This window comes from Ambystoma mexicanum, chromosome 2q (genome assembly GCF_040938575.1).
Source record: "Ambystoma mexicanum isolate Mex_15411 chromosome 2q, UKY_AmexF1_1, whole genome shotgun sequence".
Taxonomy (NCBI): Eukaryota; Metazoa; Chordata; class Amphibia; order Caudata; family Ambystomatidae; genus Ambystoma; species Ambystoma mexicanum.
Genome location: NC_090924.1, coordinates 153,963,708 through 153,982,531, shown reverse-complemented (window position 1 = coordinate 153,982,531; position 18,824 = coordinate 153,963,708). Strand labels below are relative to the sequence as shown.

Genomic DNA, 18,824 nt, shown 5'->3' with positions numbered 1-18,824 from the left:
CAGCATCTTTCAAGGATTTTTACACAACTCTGTCCGGGACAGAGATGGAGGGTAATGGACTGGAAATAGCAGATGCACTATCCCAGGTTAAGCTACCTCGTTTACAGCAGGAACAGGAGGATATGTTGGACGACCCTGTGACTAAAGAGGAACTGTGTTCTGTGATTCTAGCACTACTGTTGGGCAAAACTCCTGTGGCGGATAGTCTCCAAGTGGAGTTTTTCCAGGGATATATATCACAATTTACCCCCAGACTGCAGGAAACATATGGAGCGGACATATGAGCAGTGCACACTGCCCCACGTTATGAGAGAATCCATAATAGTGCCAATACTTAAACCAAACAAACCGCCCATGGAATGCAAATCGTACAGACTAGTGTCCAATGCTGTTCCAGGACTGTAAGATCCTCACAGCACTCCTCAAGCGTAGACTGAAATGGGTAATTGGGGCTCTCATACATCCACACCAAACTGGATATGTACCAGGCAGGAACAACTCCTGGAATTTGCAGAGGTTACATGCAGTCATTGATAGAACTAACCCTGGGAAGGACCACTGTGTGGTGGTCTCCCTGGATGTTGTTTAAGCATTTGATTCAGTGAGATGGGAATGGTTGTAGGGCCTCAGAACATTTTGGGTGTGGTACAGTTTGTGCAGATGGCTAGAAATAATATACCCTATACCTAAAGCCAGGGTAAGGAAGGGAAAACATGTATCGGAAGAATGGAATCTGCGAAAAGGGAACTAAACAGGGCTGCCCCCTGTCACCTATGCTCTTCATCCTTGCACTGGAACCTCTCACAGAATTTCTGAGAAGGGAATGTGGAGAAGCAGGAGTGATGGTTGACCGAGTAAAGCATGTCATCTCACTATATGCAGATGGCATGCTGCTGTATGTACAGAACCCTAAGGTTAACCTACCCTATATCCTCGAGGTCTTGGATCATTCTAGACGCTGTATGGTATAACTATAAGCCACACTAAATCATGGATCTTCCCTCTGGCAGGTCTAGCAGCAATAGATTGGGCGCACATACCCAACCTAGGGTTGAACTGGGACGCTGAGATGTTTGGCTATCTGGGGGTTAACATATGGCAGGGTAAATGTCTGATGAGGCAACGATAGACACCTTGTTACTGCAGGGGTACGTGAAACCACACCTCTTGAAAGAGGTGTTGAGGTTGGAAGACAAGAAGCAGAAGGCTGTACCGCACATCCTAAGGCTGAGCTGAAGAATCTGGCGTAGGACTTGGAAGTGTCTGGGCATCTCCAAGCCTTATTCCCTGAATGTACCTCTTGCCTCAGTGTACAAGCAGGGAAAAGACAATCTCAATAATATCCAATCTAAGTGGGAGGACAAAGGCATATTAACGATAGGAGACCTGTTTAAGGAAAGGATATTAAAGGAATTTGCAGAACTGATGGAAGAACATAACAAAGGTGTCGGCCAATTCTTGCCGTTTATAAGAATAATAAAGAGAGCTAAGACCAAATGGCGGGGATTTCCCGATGAAACGGTGGGGGGGCACTCTGGCAATAATATATGACTTGTGTGAAGGGGGACATGGGGTGTCGAGATTATATGGTGAGAGACTAAGCAGATCGCAGAAAAAAAGAACTTGGGGTGAAATCGAAATGGGAAGTGGGCCTCTGGAGAAAGTTTACAGAGACGGAAGGTCCAATGCAATGTTATATACCAGGAGAGTTTCCAGGCATGCTAGGTTTAAGCTAATACATCTATATGTCCTCCACATGATGCCATATAGGTTAACAAAGTTTGCTGGCATGAGCCCTCAAGGCTGTCAGAGCCGCTGATGACAAAGCGGACATGATACATAGGTTTTGGAGGTCCCCTGTGATACAACTGTTTTGGTCAGATATAGCAGACAAGATAGAAAAGGGAGGGATGATCAAACATGTATGGACCCCAGAGGCTTGGAGTGTTCCCTCGTCGATGTACAGAGGCACATGTCACTAAGGTGATAGACCTTGCCTGCATACTAGCAAAGTGCAGGATAGCAATGATGTGGAAGTCACCATCAGGCACGCCCGTCTCAGACCAGATTGCACCTCACAAATGGCAACAAACTCCCAACGACAGTTGCAAATGTCGATGGTGTGACTTAGGGTTTCCAGAACGCTTATGTAACGCTCACCTGATTCCCGTAGAGGCGCCGGTCTTGACTGGGCGTATACCGTATCTTCAAAGGTGATGTGCAACACACGGCTGGCTCTTTGGGCTGGACCTCTGTGCACTGTATGTCTGACTTGAAGGGTGAGATGTCTGCAGATAGAAAATATGGGATTAAGGAACTGGGTTATTGAATGTCTCTCTCTTCTTCCCTTTCTCTTCTCCTGTAGACCCCAAAGGTTAACGCTCTCCCTTAGGTAAGTGAACGCCGTGCTCTCCATCTGCCTCGGGGCAGGGTGCTGTAACCAGTTTCTTCACTGGATAAGGGGAGCAGGCCTCTTGACTTCAGAGGACTGCTGTCCGTCGTTTACTGCACGAATGGTAAGTTTCGAGTAATTCTAATGTCTTTAAAGTCTTTAGTAATGATGTTTCTTGTTTTGCAGGGTTCCGGCGATGGCGGATGACGGGCTGAAGTGAGTTGAAGATGGAGCCCGTGTAATGAATAGAAGCGCCTGGAAGCACGTAAGTAAGCGCTTGTTGCCTGCTTCACCATGCGCTCTAACTGTCTTTTTATTTTGCAGGTACAAGTTCGGAGCGGCTGCCGGGTGCCGGAATACCCACTGGGTTAGATGTGGAAAGGAGTAATGGCACGTGAGTATTAAAGTTCCCCAATGTCTTTAAACGCACCTTGTTTTGTCTTTCAGATGCGGGATGCAGCGCCGAAGGCCTCCGGAGCGTGCGAAGAGTTGGTAAGCTTTTGTCTTTCAGATGCCGGAATGCAGTGTGAAGACCTCCGGAGCGCACGAAGAGTAGGTAAGCCTTTGTCCTTCAGATGCCGGAATGCACCGCGAGGCGTTGGTGACAGCCGATGGACCAGGTAAGTGAAGAGCTGTCACTGAAGACCGTAATGCTAACCTGTTCTTTCTTGTCTTTATAGGTGTTGCTGAAGACTGGATTCAGGATGCTAAGCCTTTTTCCTTAGGCCCAGGATCAGATGCAGAAGACACGATGAGCGTTCTGCTGCAGAGGATGCAGAATAACGCAAAGCAAGATTCATCCATCGGGTGTGGTTTAAATAGCCTCCTGTAGTGCTTAGATGTCTCCTTCCACAGCCACGCCTAGTAAGAAAAGAGTTCCTGCTTTCCAGAAGAGTTCCAGTGTTCTGAATCTAAGGAGTGGCTCCTGCCCCACCCAACAGGAAAATTAGTTCCAAACAGAAGAGGATCAGAGGCTCAACTGGCAGGCAAGTAAGCAGCATGGTCTGCTGCAGGTAAGTCCACCCAAGCATTATGAGCCCGGCGCTTCCAGCGCTGGGACTGGGCATATTTATGAGCCTGGTGCCACTGGCGCCAGGACTGGGTCCAAAAGGTCCCAATTGGGACTGGTTGGCACTCGGAACCTGGGTTATGGATCTGCTTCCAAGGGAGTTGGGAAAACCCTGACCTTTTGGAAGCAGAGATCATGACAGTACCCCCCCTCAAGGCCCCTCCCAAACCGGGCTCCTCCGGGGGTTTTGGCTTGTCAGGAAATGTTCGGTGAAATCTTTTGATTAGGCGAGGAGCGTGGACATATTCAGCAGGTTCCCAGGATCTCTCTTGGGGGCCGTAGCCTTTCCAGTCAATTAGGTAAAATAGTTTAGATTTGGAGATCTTGGAGTCCAGAATGCTTTTGACTTCAAACTCGAGTTCTCCATCAACTAGGGTAGGTTTTGGAGATTTAGTTAGTCGGGTTTGAGGTTGCACGGGTTTTAATAGAGAGACGTGGAAGACCGGATGTATCTTCATGTGCGGGGGCAAGTCCAACTTGACCGCTACTGGGTTTACTATGGTAGTGATGGAATAGGGACCAAGGTATCTTGGGTTGAATGTGCGTGGCCCTTTTAGAGGTAGATGTTTGGTGGATAACCAGACTTGTTCCCCTACTTTATATTGAGGGGCTTCCTTCCGATGTTGATCTGCTCCTTTCTTGTATTGTTCTTTAGCCCTTTGAAGGTGAGAAAGAGCTTCCTTAAAGGCTTGGGTGATTGTAGAATGCAGGTAGTCTACTGCTGGTGTTTCAAGATCTTGGAGGGGATCCAACTCCGAGGTTCGAGGGTGACTGTCGTACAAAAGAAAAAACGGGGTTTTCCCAGTTCCCGAATGGACAGAGTTATTGTAGGCATATTCGGCTATCCAAAGGATGTCTTTCCAAGTTTTTTCAGTTTGTTGCAGCATGCAGCGTAAATACTGTTCCAGAGTTTGATTGGTCCTCTCGGTTTGTCCGTCGGTCTGAGGGTGGTGACTGGTCGATAGTCTCACATCAATTTGAGCCGACCGACAGCAACTTCGCCAAAAATGAGAAATAAATTGACTACCTCGATCCGAAATTAGAACCGAAGGAAAACCGTGCAGTCGGACGATGTTTTCGAGAAATTCTCGGGCCATAGTTGCTGCTGTTGGCAAGCCTTTGAGCGGAATGAAATGCGCCATCTTGGAGAATAAGTCCACGATTACTAGAATCGTATTGTATCCGGAGCATGGAGGTAGATCGGTGATGAAGTCCATAGAAAGCGTATGCCAAGGGCGAGGTGGGATGTCAATAGGGCGTAAGAGGCCTGCTGGTCTTTCCTTTTGACTCTTGTTTTGGGCGCATACTCCACAGGACATTATAAAGTCTCTGATATCTTTTTTCCAAGACGGCCAACAGAAGTAGCGCTTGATCTTTTCTGAGGTCTTGGCCATACCGGGATGTCCTTCCATTAAAGAATCGTGATAACAAGCGATTACTTTTTTCTGTAAATCTGTGCTGGGTAGGTATAATCGTTCTTGGAAATACAATAAGTTGTCCTTTACTGCAAAGTCCTTTCCCTGCAGATGCCAATTCTGTATGTCTGCTGGAGTTACAAGTTGCCTGGCTTTATCCTTAACTTCCTCTATGGATTCCGTGGCGATTACACCCAGAATTCTTTGTTCAGGAATGATTGGTACAGGTTTAGGGTTGATCAAGTGTTCTTCCACTCCCATCCGAGAAAGGGCATCAGCTTTACCATTCTTTGTACCAGGTCGATAGGTAATTATGAAGTCAAACTCGGCAAAGAATAATGCCCAACGGAGTTGTCTAGAGGATTGGGCTTTTGCGGTTTTGAAATATTGCAGGTTTCGGTGATCCGTAATCACAGTAACGGTGTGTCGGGCCCCCAGCAGATAATGCCGCCAAGCCTTAAAGGCAGACTTGATAGCCAGAAGTTCCTTGTCAGTAATCGTGTAATTGATTTCAGGAGGCGAGAGTTTGCGGGACCAAAATGCCACGGGATGCAACTGATTGGTTACCGGATCCTTTTGTGATAGAACCGCCCCCATGGCAAGGCTTGAAGCATCAGTTTCCACGATGTAGGGGAGTTCGGGCGAGGGTGTTTTAAGATTGGTGCAGAGATAAATTTAGTCTTCAAATCCTGGAAAGCTTGTTCCGCCTCGGTAGACCATTCAAAACGTTTGTTTTTCTTTAACAAGGCAGTGATGGGCTGGACTATTCGAGAGAATTCGGGGATAAACCTGCGGTAAAACTTAGCAAAGCCTAACATGCTTTGCACACCTTTTACGGAGGATGGTGATGGCCATTTGAGAACTGCATCGACCTTCTTTGAATCCATACGCACTCCGCCAGGTGATAATATGAATCCCAAGAATTCAACTTCAGTCACGTTGAAAACACATTTTTCCAACTTAGCGAAAAGTTTGTGTTGACGCAATCTTTCGAGGACCATTTTCACGTGTTTCCGATGTTCAGATTCCGATAAAGAATAAACGAGGATGTCGTCAATGTAGACAACACACACATCTATGAGCTCTCTGAGGACATCGTTCATAAAATATTGAAAGGCGGCCGGGGCATTGCAAAGTCCGAAGGGCATGACCTGATATTCAAATAGCCCATACTTGGTGCGGAAGGCCGTCTTCCATTCATCGCCCTCTTTTACTCGTACCAAGTGGTAAGCTCCTCTAAGATCCAGCTTTGTATATATGCATGCTTTTCTGACTTGGTCCAGGAGTTCAGGGATCAAAGGTAACGGATATCTATTCTTAACAATGATCTGGTTCAGGGAGCGATAATCTATACAAGTTCTAAGGTCTCCTTCCTTTTTTGGAACGAAGAACAAAGCTGAAGAAGCAGGGGACTTGGAAGGACGAATAAACCCATTTGCCAGGTATTGATCCAGGTATTGTCGAAGGTGAAGGTTCTCAGGCTCGGTGAGGGCATAAATTCTACTACAAGGAGGAGTAGATCCAGGTATCAGGTCTATCTGGCAGTCATAAGACCTATGAGGAGGTAGAGAGTTAGCCTGATCCTTCCGGAAAACATCTTGGTATTCTAGGTATTCGGGAGGTAACTGGGGAGTCTCTGAAGAAATTGCTGCCAGTGCCACACCAGGTGGAGGGTGACAAGTAGAGACACATTCTGGAAACTGGACCGTTCTTGCTCGCCAATCGATCAGAGGATTGTGTTTCTCTAACCAAGGTATTCCTAGAATAATCTGAAACTGAGGGGCCTTGATCACATCGAACACGATCTTCTCATGGTGTCCATCTTGACTTACTAGCGTCACCTCTTGAGTGGTATGCGTTACTGGCCCGGAGGCTATCTCCGTACCATCCACCGTAGTAATGACGTCCTTTACAGCCTTGGGACAAAGAGTTAGATTCATCCTCAAAACCATTTCGTGATCCACATAATTGCCGATGGCACCGCTGTCGACGTAAGCTTCAATTGCATGTAATCGATCCGGATTATCCGGGCTAATGAGGACCATAGGTATCACGAAATGCGAGGTCACAGAACTGGTTTTCACGCTCGGCAAGAGGACCTCTATTCTTGTCGGGCGAGGTCGTTTCCCTGCTCAGAGTTTGTAACTTTGGTAACTGCAGCTCCTACTGCCTTCTTGGCAGGTTTCACCGGACAGTCTCGAAGAAAGTGCCCTGAGTTTCCGCAATAGAGGGATAATTGCAACTGTTTTCTCCTTTCCCGTTCCTTTTGTGTTAGAGGACCTTCCAGACCCCCTATTTGCATGGGTTCCCTGGAGTCTACTCCTTTGGAAGGAGCTGGCGGTTTGGAAAATACTCGAGCATCAAACTTGGAACGATCGGCCTTCCTGTTCTGCAGTCTGTGATCTATTTGAACGACTAAGTCTATATAGTCCGAACAATCTTGTGGGGGATTCACTACTTGGGCTAACACATCTTTGAGCTCTCCACGTAGACCTCTATAAAACAGCGTAATCCTTTTGTCCTTAGGCCATTGAGTTTCCACTATCAGTCTGTTGAAAGACGCAATATAAGCCAAAAGGTCTTGATTACCTTGTCGCAACGAAAGAAGCTCATTGTCCAAGGCCTGCCCCTGTGAATGTCTTACGAACAGTTTTTCCATACTGAGCTGAAAAGCTTGAAAATCATGGAGGACCGGATCATCTTGATTTACTAGAGGGATCGACCAGTCTGCCGCATTGCCACTAAGGTACGAAAGCACGAAAGCTACTTTAGCTTGATCAGTTGGAAAGGCTGCTGGCCGGCATAAGAAATGCAACCGGCACTGATTGATAAATACTGCAAACCTCTTTGGGTCACCAGAAAATCGTTCGGGCGGAGCCAGAGGTACATTCCCAGGTAGGTTGATCTGCACTGGATTCATGGAGGATGTAGAAGGAAGATTTCCCCCAGATGCGGGTAACGGGGTCTGTCCGGCTTGTGACTGTAGCAATTGTCTAGCGAGATCATCTGTTCGCTCCTTGGAAATAATCAGTTCCCTTCTTAGAGCGTTTGTTTCCTGACGGGCTGCATGCACTTCTGCCCTTAGTTCCCCAAGTAACTGGGCTAGCTGGTCGGTATCCGAGGTTTCCATAGCGCCTGGACGGGAGTTTTGTGGTAGGCTTTGCGTTCTGTAACGCTCACCTGATTCCCGTAGAGGCGCCGGTCTTGACTGGGCGTATACCGTATCTTCAAAGGTGATGTGCAACACACGGCTGGCTCTTTGGGCTGGACCTCTGTGCACTGTATGTCTGACTTGAAGGGTGAGATGTCTGCAGATAGAAAATATGGGATTAAGGAACTGGGTTATTGAATGTCTCTCTCTTCTTCCCTTTCTCTTCTGCTGTAGAACCCCAAAGGTTAACTCTCTCACCTTAGGTAAGTGAACGCCGTGCTCTCCATCTGCCTCGGGGCAGGGTGCTGTAACCAGTTTCTTCACTGGATAAGGGGAGCAGGCCTCTTGACTTCAGAGGACTGCTGTCCGTCGTTTACTGCACGAACGGTAAGTTTCGAGTAACTCTAATGTCTTTAAAGTCTTTAGTAATGTTGTTTCTTGTTTTGCAGGGTTCCGGCGATGGCGGATGACGGGCTGAAGTGAGTTGAAGATGGAGCCCGTGTGATGAATAGAAGCGCCTGGAAGCACGTAAGTAAGCACTTGTTGCCTGCTTCACGATGCGCTCTAACTGTCTTTTTATTTTGCAGGTACAAGTTCGGAGCGGCTGCCGGTGCCGGAATACCCACTGGGTTAGATGTGGAAAGGAGTAATGGCATGTGAGTATTAAAGTTCCCCAATGTCTTTAAACGCACCTTGTTTTGTCTTTCAGATGCGGGATGCAGCGCCGAAGGCCTCCGGAGCGTGCGAAGAGTTGGTAAGCTTTTGTCTTTCAGATGCCGGAATGCAGTGTGAAGACCTCCGGAGCGCACGAAGAGTAGGTAAGCCTTTGTCCTTCAGATGCCGGAATGCACCGCGAGGCGTTGGTGACAACCGATGGACCAGGTAAGTGAAGAGCTGTCACTGAAGACCGTAATGCTAACCTGTTCTTTCTTGTCTTTATAGGTGTTGCTGAAGACTGGATTCAGGATGGTAAGCCTTTTTCCTTAGGCCCAGGATCAGATGCAGAAGACACGATGAGCGTTCTGCTGCAGAGGATGCAGAATAACGCAAAGCAAGATTCATCCATCGGGTGTGGTTTAAATAGCCTCCTGTAGTGCTTAGGTGTCTCCTTCCACAGCCACGCCTAGTAAGAAAAGAGTTCCTGCTTTCCAGAAGAGTTCCAGTGTTCTGAATCTAGGGAGTGGCTCCTGCCCCACCCAACAGGAAAAGTAGTTCCAAACAGAAGAGGATCAGAGGCTCAACTGGCAGGCAAGTAAGCAGCATGGTCTGCTGCAGGTAAGTCCACCCAAGCATTATGAGCCCGGCGCTTCCAGCATTCGGACTGGGCATATTTATGAGGCTGGTGCCACTGGCGCCAGGACTGGGTCCAAAAGGTCCCAATTGGGACTGGTTGGCACTCGGAACCTGGGTTATGGATCTGCTTCCAAGGGAGTTGGGAAAACCCTGACCTTTTGGAAGCAGAGATTATGACAGCTTATTAAAATAGGTACCCTATTTTGCAGGAACTGTTTTGGAATTTTAAAAGAGCCAGGTTTTTTTTGCAATACAATCATTTACTACATACCTTGTCAAAAACAGCTTTTCTACCATTTGGGACAACACAGACTAGGGGAACCAGGTTTTCTGTGCAGAAATAGTCCAGTAGATTATTTTTCCAGACTCCAGTGATCTCATATGAGACCATTCTAGGACCACCTTACATTTAGCATGTCACTTTAGGCATTTTTGCTTCCCTATTAATGATAAATCAGCAACCCAGGAACCACGTGGGTCGTTCACCATTCCTGGGAGTCTAATCTCCCCACAAACATGATAAGGGATTTGCCCAAGTATCATGCCAGAGGTGAAAAAAGATATAAAGGATAGTCTTCAGATTATCAGTATGACACCATACTCATTGATTGCGCTAAGATACAAATAGTGTCTCAAAAATGGATCGATACTTTTTGTTTTAGGTTTTGTCGTTTTAATTGAATAATAGGCATCCATTACGCTCTCATCAGACCAAAATACATGTGTGCGCCCGTCTAAGTTTTGACACATGGTTTGTCCACCAAAGCCTTTCTTCAAGAAATGAGCTAACTGAAAAAAAGTCCCAATAGGTCAAGCATACGTTTTTCAAATCAACATCCCACATACTGAAACATAAATACATATGACAGCAACATATATATTCCATTATATAATACGACAGAAAATAAGGAGTGGTATTAGGACGGATTGGCGGGGGAATGAGAGAAAACACCAACATAAGACATTAGTTACCTCTCTACATCATTGGAACATGTATTTTGTACTTGGTGAGCTGTTATCTATTTCAATTCTTAAAGTTAAGTATTTAACCTCTATCATCTCATGAACCTTGTCAGTTACTTGGAGCTTTAGTTATTAATGAGATAAAGTGATCTCTCTTTGTGATTAAATGTAACTTTAGCTATTAATTAAATATGGTGATCTCCCTTTGTGATTTTATCGTGACTGAAAGCTACTTTAACCTTTAGCCCTATCTCAGATACTTCTCATTCTTTAGAAACTCACCATTTATACCACTTTGGTGATTAAATATGCAATGCGAAGTGCATACCCATAAATTAATATCAGTATCTCATTACTAACCGGTACATTTGATTTATAGGCATCTGGTTCTATTTCTGCTGGCCTTGTTCATCATATTCCTATGTACAGGGTTGGATCCCTAATGGCTGGAAGAGAACAAGTCGTGCTGGGGCTCAATACCCTCCCTCTTCATTCAGGTAGAGATGCACCATTGCCTAAATTGGAGGTTGAGATAATATTATTATTGTCACAGGATGCAGCCCTTTTACCAAGCTTTCATTAGCATTTTTTGATCTAGTCTTCAGATTAAATTTTCACTGCAGGCTAATGGGACGGATGTACTCTCACCCAGGGTAACGTGCAGCTGTGTGTGTTTCCACTCCTCCTCTGTGTAACAGGGCTCTTTTATGGCCTCCCTGGCTGTGTCCCCAAAGCCTGATTGTAGATGTATGTGGGCCTTGGTAAAAAAAAAAGAAAAGGAGTTGGCCCTATTCATTCTCCTTGGTGGATGTTCCCTGCTGTTCAGCTCACACTCTGCTTTCTCTATTTCAGCGGTTCAACCTTTAAGTTGCTGTAACTCATTGGATTCTGCTACCTTTTTAGTATTATTGCAAGGAGCTTGGGGTTGGTCATCCTAAGCTGCCTAGGGGAACCCAGAACTGGACCCCTTGCTCACTGTGCTCAGAGAGGCACAGCTCCACCTCAGTGATTAGGCCAGACTAGGCTGAAACACATGTCTTGGGTTGCTGTTGGTACTTTTGTTTAAAGGAGGTTTGCCGAGCATTTCAGTGCTGGACTGCCCTTGTGGGCGGGACAAAGACTGATATGCAAATGGATATTCCTCCTTTGTGAAAAGTACAGTGAGCAAAAAGCAATGGCTGCAGACTCTCAAAGTGTGCAAAAAACACAGAACAGGTTAACATGCAATGTTCTTTCTAGAGAGGGGCGCCTGCTACATTTTTGGATGGATTTTGGGAATTAGCTTTTCCTTTTCCTATGTATCTATCTCGATTTCAGCGTCCCTTTCAAAAATATCACCATGTGTTTCCTTACTCGTGGGAACTGGTCAGTGAGGTGTACGGCTATCAATATGGGAGCTTTAAAGATATTCATAAGAGTATGTTACCTAAGCACTCTAAAAGCTGTCATACTACTTTCACTAGCAGATTTCATTTTGTAGGCCACTTCCCCAGAAAACTCTGCCGCGGCGTGCCTCAGCGAACTATTGGGGCTATTACATGAAGTGCATACTTGCAAATACAGCAACGGAAAATTAGCTCCACTCTTCAGAGGAGCTTTGAATCATTTTCAGAGTTACAGAAGAGGGGTAGAGGGCTTATTCTGCCTTCTGGAATAACATAAGATGCAATGCACTTGATGCTCGACATCATAGTGCTTCGAGGTTGGAGCTCATTAGCATGCAGCATTCACTGAAAAGACATGGGCAAGAGGAGTATGCACAGAGAAACCCTGCCATCGCTGAGAGCCTCAAATTCTGCTTGAACACAACACAGTTACAAGTGAATACTTCAGCACCAGAACTGTAAAACACGAAAAATGGGGGAATTGTTCAAACTAGACTGTCAGACAAGTGACCTAACATGTCTAAAATCGGCTTCCAATGCAAATCGATTCATCTGCAACAAAGTCTCCCTTTTCTTAATTAACAACATGGCCAAAATTCAACGCTCAGTAAACAAAAACCTAACATCCATCCAAACAACAACCTAAACCCTCCCTCTGACATATTTCACTGTACCCGGTTTGACATCCTATTTGTCAAGAACCAAGGAAGTAGCGATGCAACAGTAGAAATTACTATGATTTTCAGTCTTAAAGTTCTTGTTAAAAGCCATCTATCATTCCTGTCACAGTCCCCCTATCCCTGCCTACTGTGCCTCCACCCAGCCAACACTGACCCCAAATACTTCTCCACAACCGTGATACTCCGGTCCAGAGAGAATGCATCATCTGCCAGCTTCATTTGTTTTATTTTAACCAAAATGGCAAACACACAAGGAAGCTAGGAAGTCAAGAACCACCTAGAGAACTACTCATTGAAGCAGAAATAGCCATGACTGAGTTAGAAAATACCATGTATCAATCTAAACAATCTGAAGAAGACTTGTTAGTGCTGAAATCACAACTAAATGATTAACAACTCAGCATTTATATAGAAGTCACTGAAGAAATTGAACATGGTTTTAAACATGAAAGTAAAACTTGTAGCGGTAAAAACTATAAACCTCTGCTCCTATATGTAAGTTGTGAAACCAGGGCCGTCAATTCACCAAAATGCCAGTGTTAGCGGAAGTGACATCACATCCCACCGAGTGACATAAAAGGAAGTGATGCCATTTGAATCTGTCCCCGATTGACATCACAGGAAGTGAAGGCATTTGATCCCACGCTGAGTGACATCACAGGAAGTTATGGTATGTGACCCCGCCCCACATGGCATCACTCGAAGTGGCATCTTAAGGCATTTTCCCTCAGTACACTAAGAAAAATATGGTACACAATATCAATGTAAAATGAGACATTTAATACAAGAAGGCCCAGAGAGAGAATATTTCACCAGAGAACACATGTTCTTATACAGTTGCTCTTCCTTCTCTGTTCTGATCATAAAACTTAAAATCTAGTTTCTCACCAGATTGACCCCATTTTCTTCTGATTCGAAAAGTTACCTTCAGGATTACCTCTCAGTAAGACGTGTTACAGTTATTTCATGGACTCATTATTCCTGCACAAAACAGCCAGACATCTCCGATATTCATCTCCTTCAGAACCTACAGCCAAGTTTAAAATGGTTTCATCAGTGCACTGGCAAATACTGCTACCCAATCATACTCCTGTAACTATTCAAAGTGCTTAGGAACAAAACATTTCAAGTTCTTATACATTACTAGTATCACGCTCCCACACTTTCAAACAAGTATCATTTTTTTGTTTCATGTACACATCCAACCATAGAAGGTCTGTAGAATTTTAGTGTGTTACAAAACCTGATTACCAACATTGAACACCTGTTGTTCCACTTATGGGGGTCTTATGCATTACCATTCTAGTGCTGCATCTTTACCCAAAATCTAAAAAGGGTGAGTACTTGCACTCCGGTTTTCCGAATAAAGCATTCCATCCTGACCCAGCGAGGTTACCAAAAATCTCAGAGAGCGGCTGTTGCTGTCTGTCTCTACTGGGTGTTAGGCCCAGCCAATCACAACACTGGTGCGTACATACCTACCTGTTAGAGGACCATGAAGCATGCCTGCTCTGGTTTTCCGATTAAAGGAGCTCCACGTTCGGCTATTGTCAACTTTACTCTCTGGACAACAAGTATCCCCCATGTGCAAGAGGACCACCTGCCCCCATGTGCTGATGGCAGGGATTCACTATCCCACTGTGGCTGGGGGTCATATTGGGAACAGGCACAGCGCCACCTGATATAATGGGGTGCACAAGTCTGGGGTTAGGCGCCTGTGCACTTCACCCCTCCAGTAAATAATGTGGACCTGAGCTGCTCAGCGCTGGTCCTCTCGACTGCAGCAAAATAAATTCTGCTACAGGACCAGGGGCTCTGTGTGCAACCAACCTACTCGCACACTTTACTTTTTCTTTCTTTCACCAATAAATCAAGGGCAAGTGCGAGCGCAGTCCCCCACTAATGCAGTCGAGTATCCCGCATTTGGGGACATCGCAGGGGTCAGCAAATCCGATGTGCAATGGATGAGCCTCACCTTGGGAGATCTTCCTTTATGATCAAAGATTTTCCCCTGGAAAGGAAAGGCGTGTATTACTACCTGCCAACCCTTAGTGCACTCCAGAGGGAATAAAATCCCAAAACGTATTAGTGTTGCAGGCACGTGGGCTATAGGAAGGTTCCCACTGCTTGCAATTCAGATTTTGACTGAAGGTATGATTACTTTTTTTAGGTTTTAAATTCCTAAGGTACAAGGTGGTTAGGCAAGGTGTACAGTCACCGCTTCACTGTTGTGTTATATCCAACAATAGTATTTTACTTTTTTGGATTCAATTCACAGGGTGTCACAATTTCGCAAATCCGTTATTTGATACAAAATATTACAACCTTAGTGAAAGTAGAAAAACCCCCACTCATTCACACTGTGGCTCTATGATACAGATTTTTGGCAGAACCTTCTTTTACAAAAAACATATGTCATTTTTTCGAGATTGACCATATTAATTTATCCTATCTTCCCAAATGGATGGGATAAGATGCCTTACCTAGCAAGTACCGGCTCACTAAACTGCAAGTCAGCATAGGGCTCGCCCCTCCCCGAGATACATCAGGTATGCATACGCATGCGTGGAGGCACAGTGGTCCTGAACCGAGTTGCGATTAGACGGGCACATCATCTGCGCAACAGAGGTTCACACAATGCACCCGCGCATGCCTAAACGAAATCGGACCAAGCTCCTGTCGACACACATGCGCGTGGAATCAGTGACACAGCCCGCCCACGCGCACACAAAGTCAGACTAGACACGAACTTCCACCGTGCGCATGCGCGAATAGTAAGCGGCCCGGTCCGCTCACGGGCATGCGCACAGGCTCCCCACACTATTTAGAACAGTTACCACCAGGCAAGGCTACGAACCGAAGAGCTCCGCTCGATGCTCCGGATACCCAAGGACTTACAAGGCACCCACACGCTGCACCTAGAGGTGAGAAAGAGATTTAGAACAGATTTAACAGGCGCAGCCCTGGTCCCTACATCATTTGACTAGATAAATAGTATGCACAATGTGCATCTAGTTAAAAGAATACAGCCAGATTAACATTATGGGGGAATAGTATACCCCTGGATCTACTCTACTAACACATAGCGGTTCACTTTTATAACTTGCAAATATAATTCTCAGTGGAGCCTACCAAGTATCCAAAAAATAATCTCCCCCTGTTGGTTTTTTTTCTAGAAACTCTTTGAGAAGAATTCTCCTTGAAGTACAATTGTTCACACACAGAGCAGATTAGGTGTATTTAACCTATCAACAAGATAGTGTCAAAGAATCAGGAAGCAAGGTGCCAGAGGCAATAGAAAAAGGTGCGTTAAAAGTAATGTTTTGAATTGTCTGAAAGGCAACCTTTCAAGTTGTTATTTCTTACTGTTGAGTTTCCCATTATTTTGAATAAGTGATGCAAGAACACTAATAGTGAAAATATTGTCTATGTTTTTATCGTAGGAATTGAATTCAAGAAACACATGCATTGTTGGAACAAATAGTGTCATTAGCCCTGAAGATGGACTGTCAGAAAAGTCCGAAACGCGTTGGCAACACACTGATAAATCTTGATACTAGTTTGGTTTGGTGACTTTAACCAAGAAATTTGTCTTACTTTATTTTGTCATTACCCAAAAAGGGATTTGGTGAATTCATGTATGAAAACAAAGTTTTATGATTTAGAATGTATTTAACAATAAGGCTTTGAGAAAAAAACTATATATTTTGATTAAAATAACCCATGAAGGGTTTTTCTACTTTCACTAAGGTTGTAATATTTTGTATCAAATAACGGATTTGCGAAATTGTGACACCCTGTGAATTGAATCCAAAAAAGTAAAATACTATTGTTGGATATAACACAACAGTGAAGCGGTGACTGTACACCTTGCCTAACCACCTTGTACCTTAGGAATTTAAAACCTAAAAAAAGTAATCATACCTTCAGTCAAAATCTGAATTGCAAGCAGTGGGAACCTTCCTATAGCCCACGTGCCTGCAACACTAATACGTTTTGGGATTTTATTCCCTCTGGAGTGCACTAAGGGTTGGCAGGTAGTAATACACGCCTTTCCTTTCCAGTTTCTTTATCAGTCCCGAGTGGCCCCGTGACATTCGCCCTGGTGCACCTGAAGTCTCACTACATTTGAATAAATAACAAACGTATTTGTTTTCACCACCATTTTTAAATGATATAAACGCATAAGCAACCCATAGTAGTGCCTCCTCTTCATTTCCTCACAAAGATTTTCCCCTGCCAGGTAAGTAGGAGTTGCAAGTGGAAGAGCAGGGGTTGGGCCTGTTCAGGTCGCCCGCTTAACAAGAGAGGCCACAGCCACCAGCCCACCACAGACACACATGAAGAGTGCACAAGCACTGTCTCAAATTCAATTTGCAGGTGGGCTGGGTGCCATGGCGGGCCAGCTGGATATTATAATTCTGCCCGGCACTGGTCCACGAGCCCGGCCCACCCGCAAATTCTTCAACTAGTTGCAGGCAGCTAATCCCTAATATCATCGATTACTCACCTCAGGAATGAGCAGCTCCTCTCTCTACTCAGTGCCACTGGCCGTGGGCAGGGTCAGGTGCAGGCCTACACTCAGTCAGTCAACTCACACACATGACTCATGCTCCTCCTGTCTGACTGGCTGCAAACAAAATGGAGGGAGCCCGGAGTCAGCCCAACGGTGCGACCGTGTGGTGCGTGTAATTTTGAATTGGCCATGCCCCCTTGCTCCTGATTGGAGGATTGGAAAGGGGTAGCAGCCGATTGGTTAGAGGTAACAATCCAATAGCCAAGGGTAGAACTTGCTACCCCCGTTTACCCCTAAATGACGTCCATGGGTGAAGCTGGTTCTGGTAAAACGTTCTTAATTAAAATAATCAGCAAATTTCTACAAAACTTAAACAACTTTTCAGCTGTTGTAACAGTCCGCACAGGTTTAGCTACCTACAACATACGAGGTGTAACTTTACACTGACTACTGCTCCTTACAGTAGAACAACAAAACAAATTAGAATGCTACACATTATCAGCAGAAGCTGCTACTGAAGTATGCATATTTCTGAAACAAATGAAAGTGCTCCTAATAGATGAAGTAAGCATGGTTTCCAACCTGATGTTGGCTTTAATTCACCTCTGAATGCAAGAAGTCTTAAAAACGGACTACGAAGAACTTTTTGGAGGAAAACACGTTATTGTTTTCAGAGACCTTCTACAGTTAACCCCAGTAAAAAGTGAACCTATTTTAAAAACATTGGGACACAAACACTGCCACAACACACTCAGCTGCATTGGACATTTTAAACTCTGGCAACATTTTCACTACAGAGAACTAACTCAAAACATGTGTCAGTCTGCAGACCTCACCTATGCTAAGATTTAAAAAAGCATTAGAACTGGTCTGCTTACTAAAGATGCAACATCCATCTTAAATAGTAGGCTAATCCATGAGCTATATGGGCAAACCACATCTGCTCCTGATTTAATGGAACAATTAACTCAACAAAATATGAAATGCAAGCCCTTAATGCCAACCCTTGCAAGCTGTAGTAAAGTCAACGAGACAGTTAAAAAAAGAAATACAACCCACACTGCATATTAGCTGCACAGACAAACTAGAGGTACACAACATGACACTCCCCATGTGTCAGCAAGCAACAGCACAACTAAATAGCTTAGAAAAATGTATCTCCAACACAGCTGGATTGGAAAAAATATTAACTTTGTGCCTAAATTGCAGAGTAATTCTAAAATGTAACCTTGAGCAGGACAAGGTTTAGTCAATGGAGCAATTGGTACGGTTGTTGGTTTCCAATCATATCCAGATGTGTCATGCGTCCCTTCTACGTGAGGCATTGGGACCGATGGAAACTTGGCTGCCATAGGTGAGTTCCGTCACGTTGCGCCCGTAACGTTAGGCTGCAGTCTAGTCTTTTCCAAGGTGGCCACCGCCTGGGATATCAGCGTTTCATTTCAGCCGGCATTCGCGTTGCAACTGAGTTTGCTACTCTGTTTGTTGTTGCGCTCCGTGTAATTTCTCTTGGCTATGCTGAGCCCCCACTATCCTGCCTTGGGCCCTCTGACCCTCCTCCTGGTTTTCTCTCTGTTTCCTTTGGTTTCCCTTTCCGTCTCTCTGGTGGCCCCTCGCAGTGCCTTCCTACGTTCCGTTCTCATTCTCTCACCTCGGTCGTGGGGCTCTCTTTCGCCTCCCTTTTCTCTCCTACTTTCCTGTCGCCCTGGGAAGATCCTTATCCTACCTTTGGGCCTTACCTGGATACTCCCTTACCAGCTTCAGACATCCATTCATCTCTGTTTACCCGGATACTCTGCGGATCTCTCCATCTCTAGACCGGCATCCTGCTAACACTGTCACTGACCTTGGTTTCGCTGATACTCGAGGATACTCACCGTCTCTAAGCTGACATCAGGATTTCCGCACTCCAGCTTTAAAGACGTTTTGTTTTTTTTGCCTACCTGGTTTTTTCCCCGTT

The 18,824-nt window shown here is 45.2% G+C and overlaps 1 pseudogene; it reads right to left on the bottom strand.

Annotated features, from left to right (window-relative positions):
• Positions 1 to 14,219: 14,219 nt before the first annotated feature.
• LOC138570443 (U1 spliceosomal RNA) lies at positions 14,220 to 14,374 on the bottom strand (annotated as a pseudogene).
• Between the last annotated feature and the right edge of the window lie 4,450 nt (positions 14,375 to 18,824).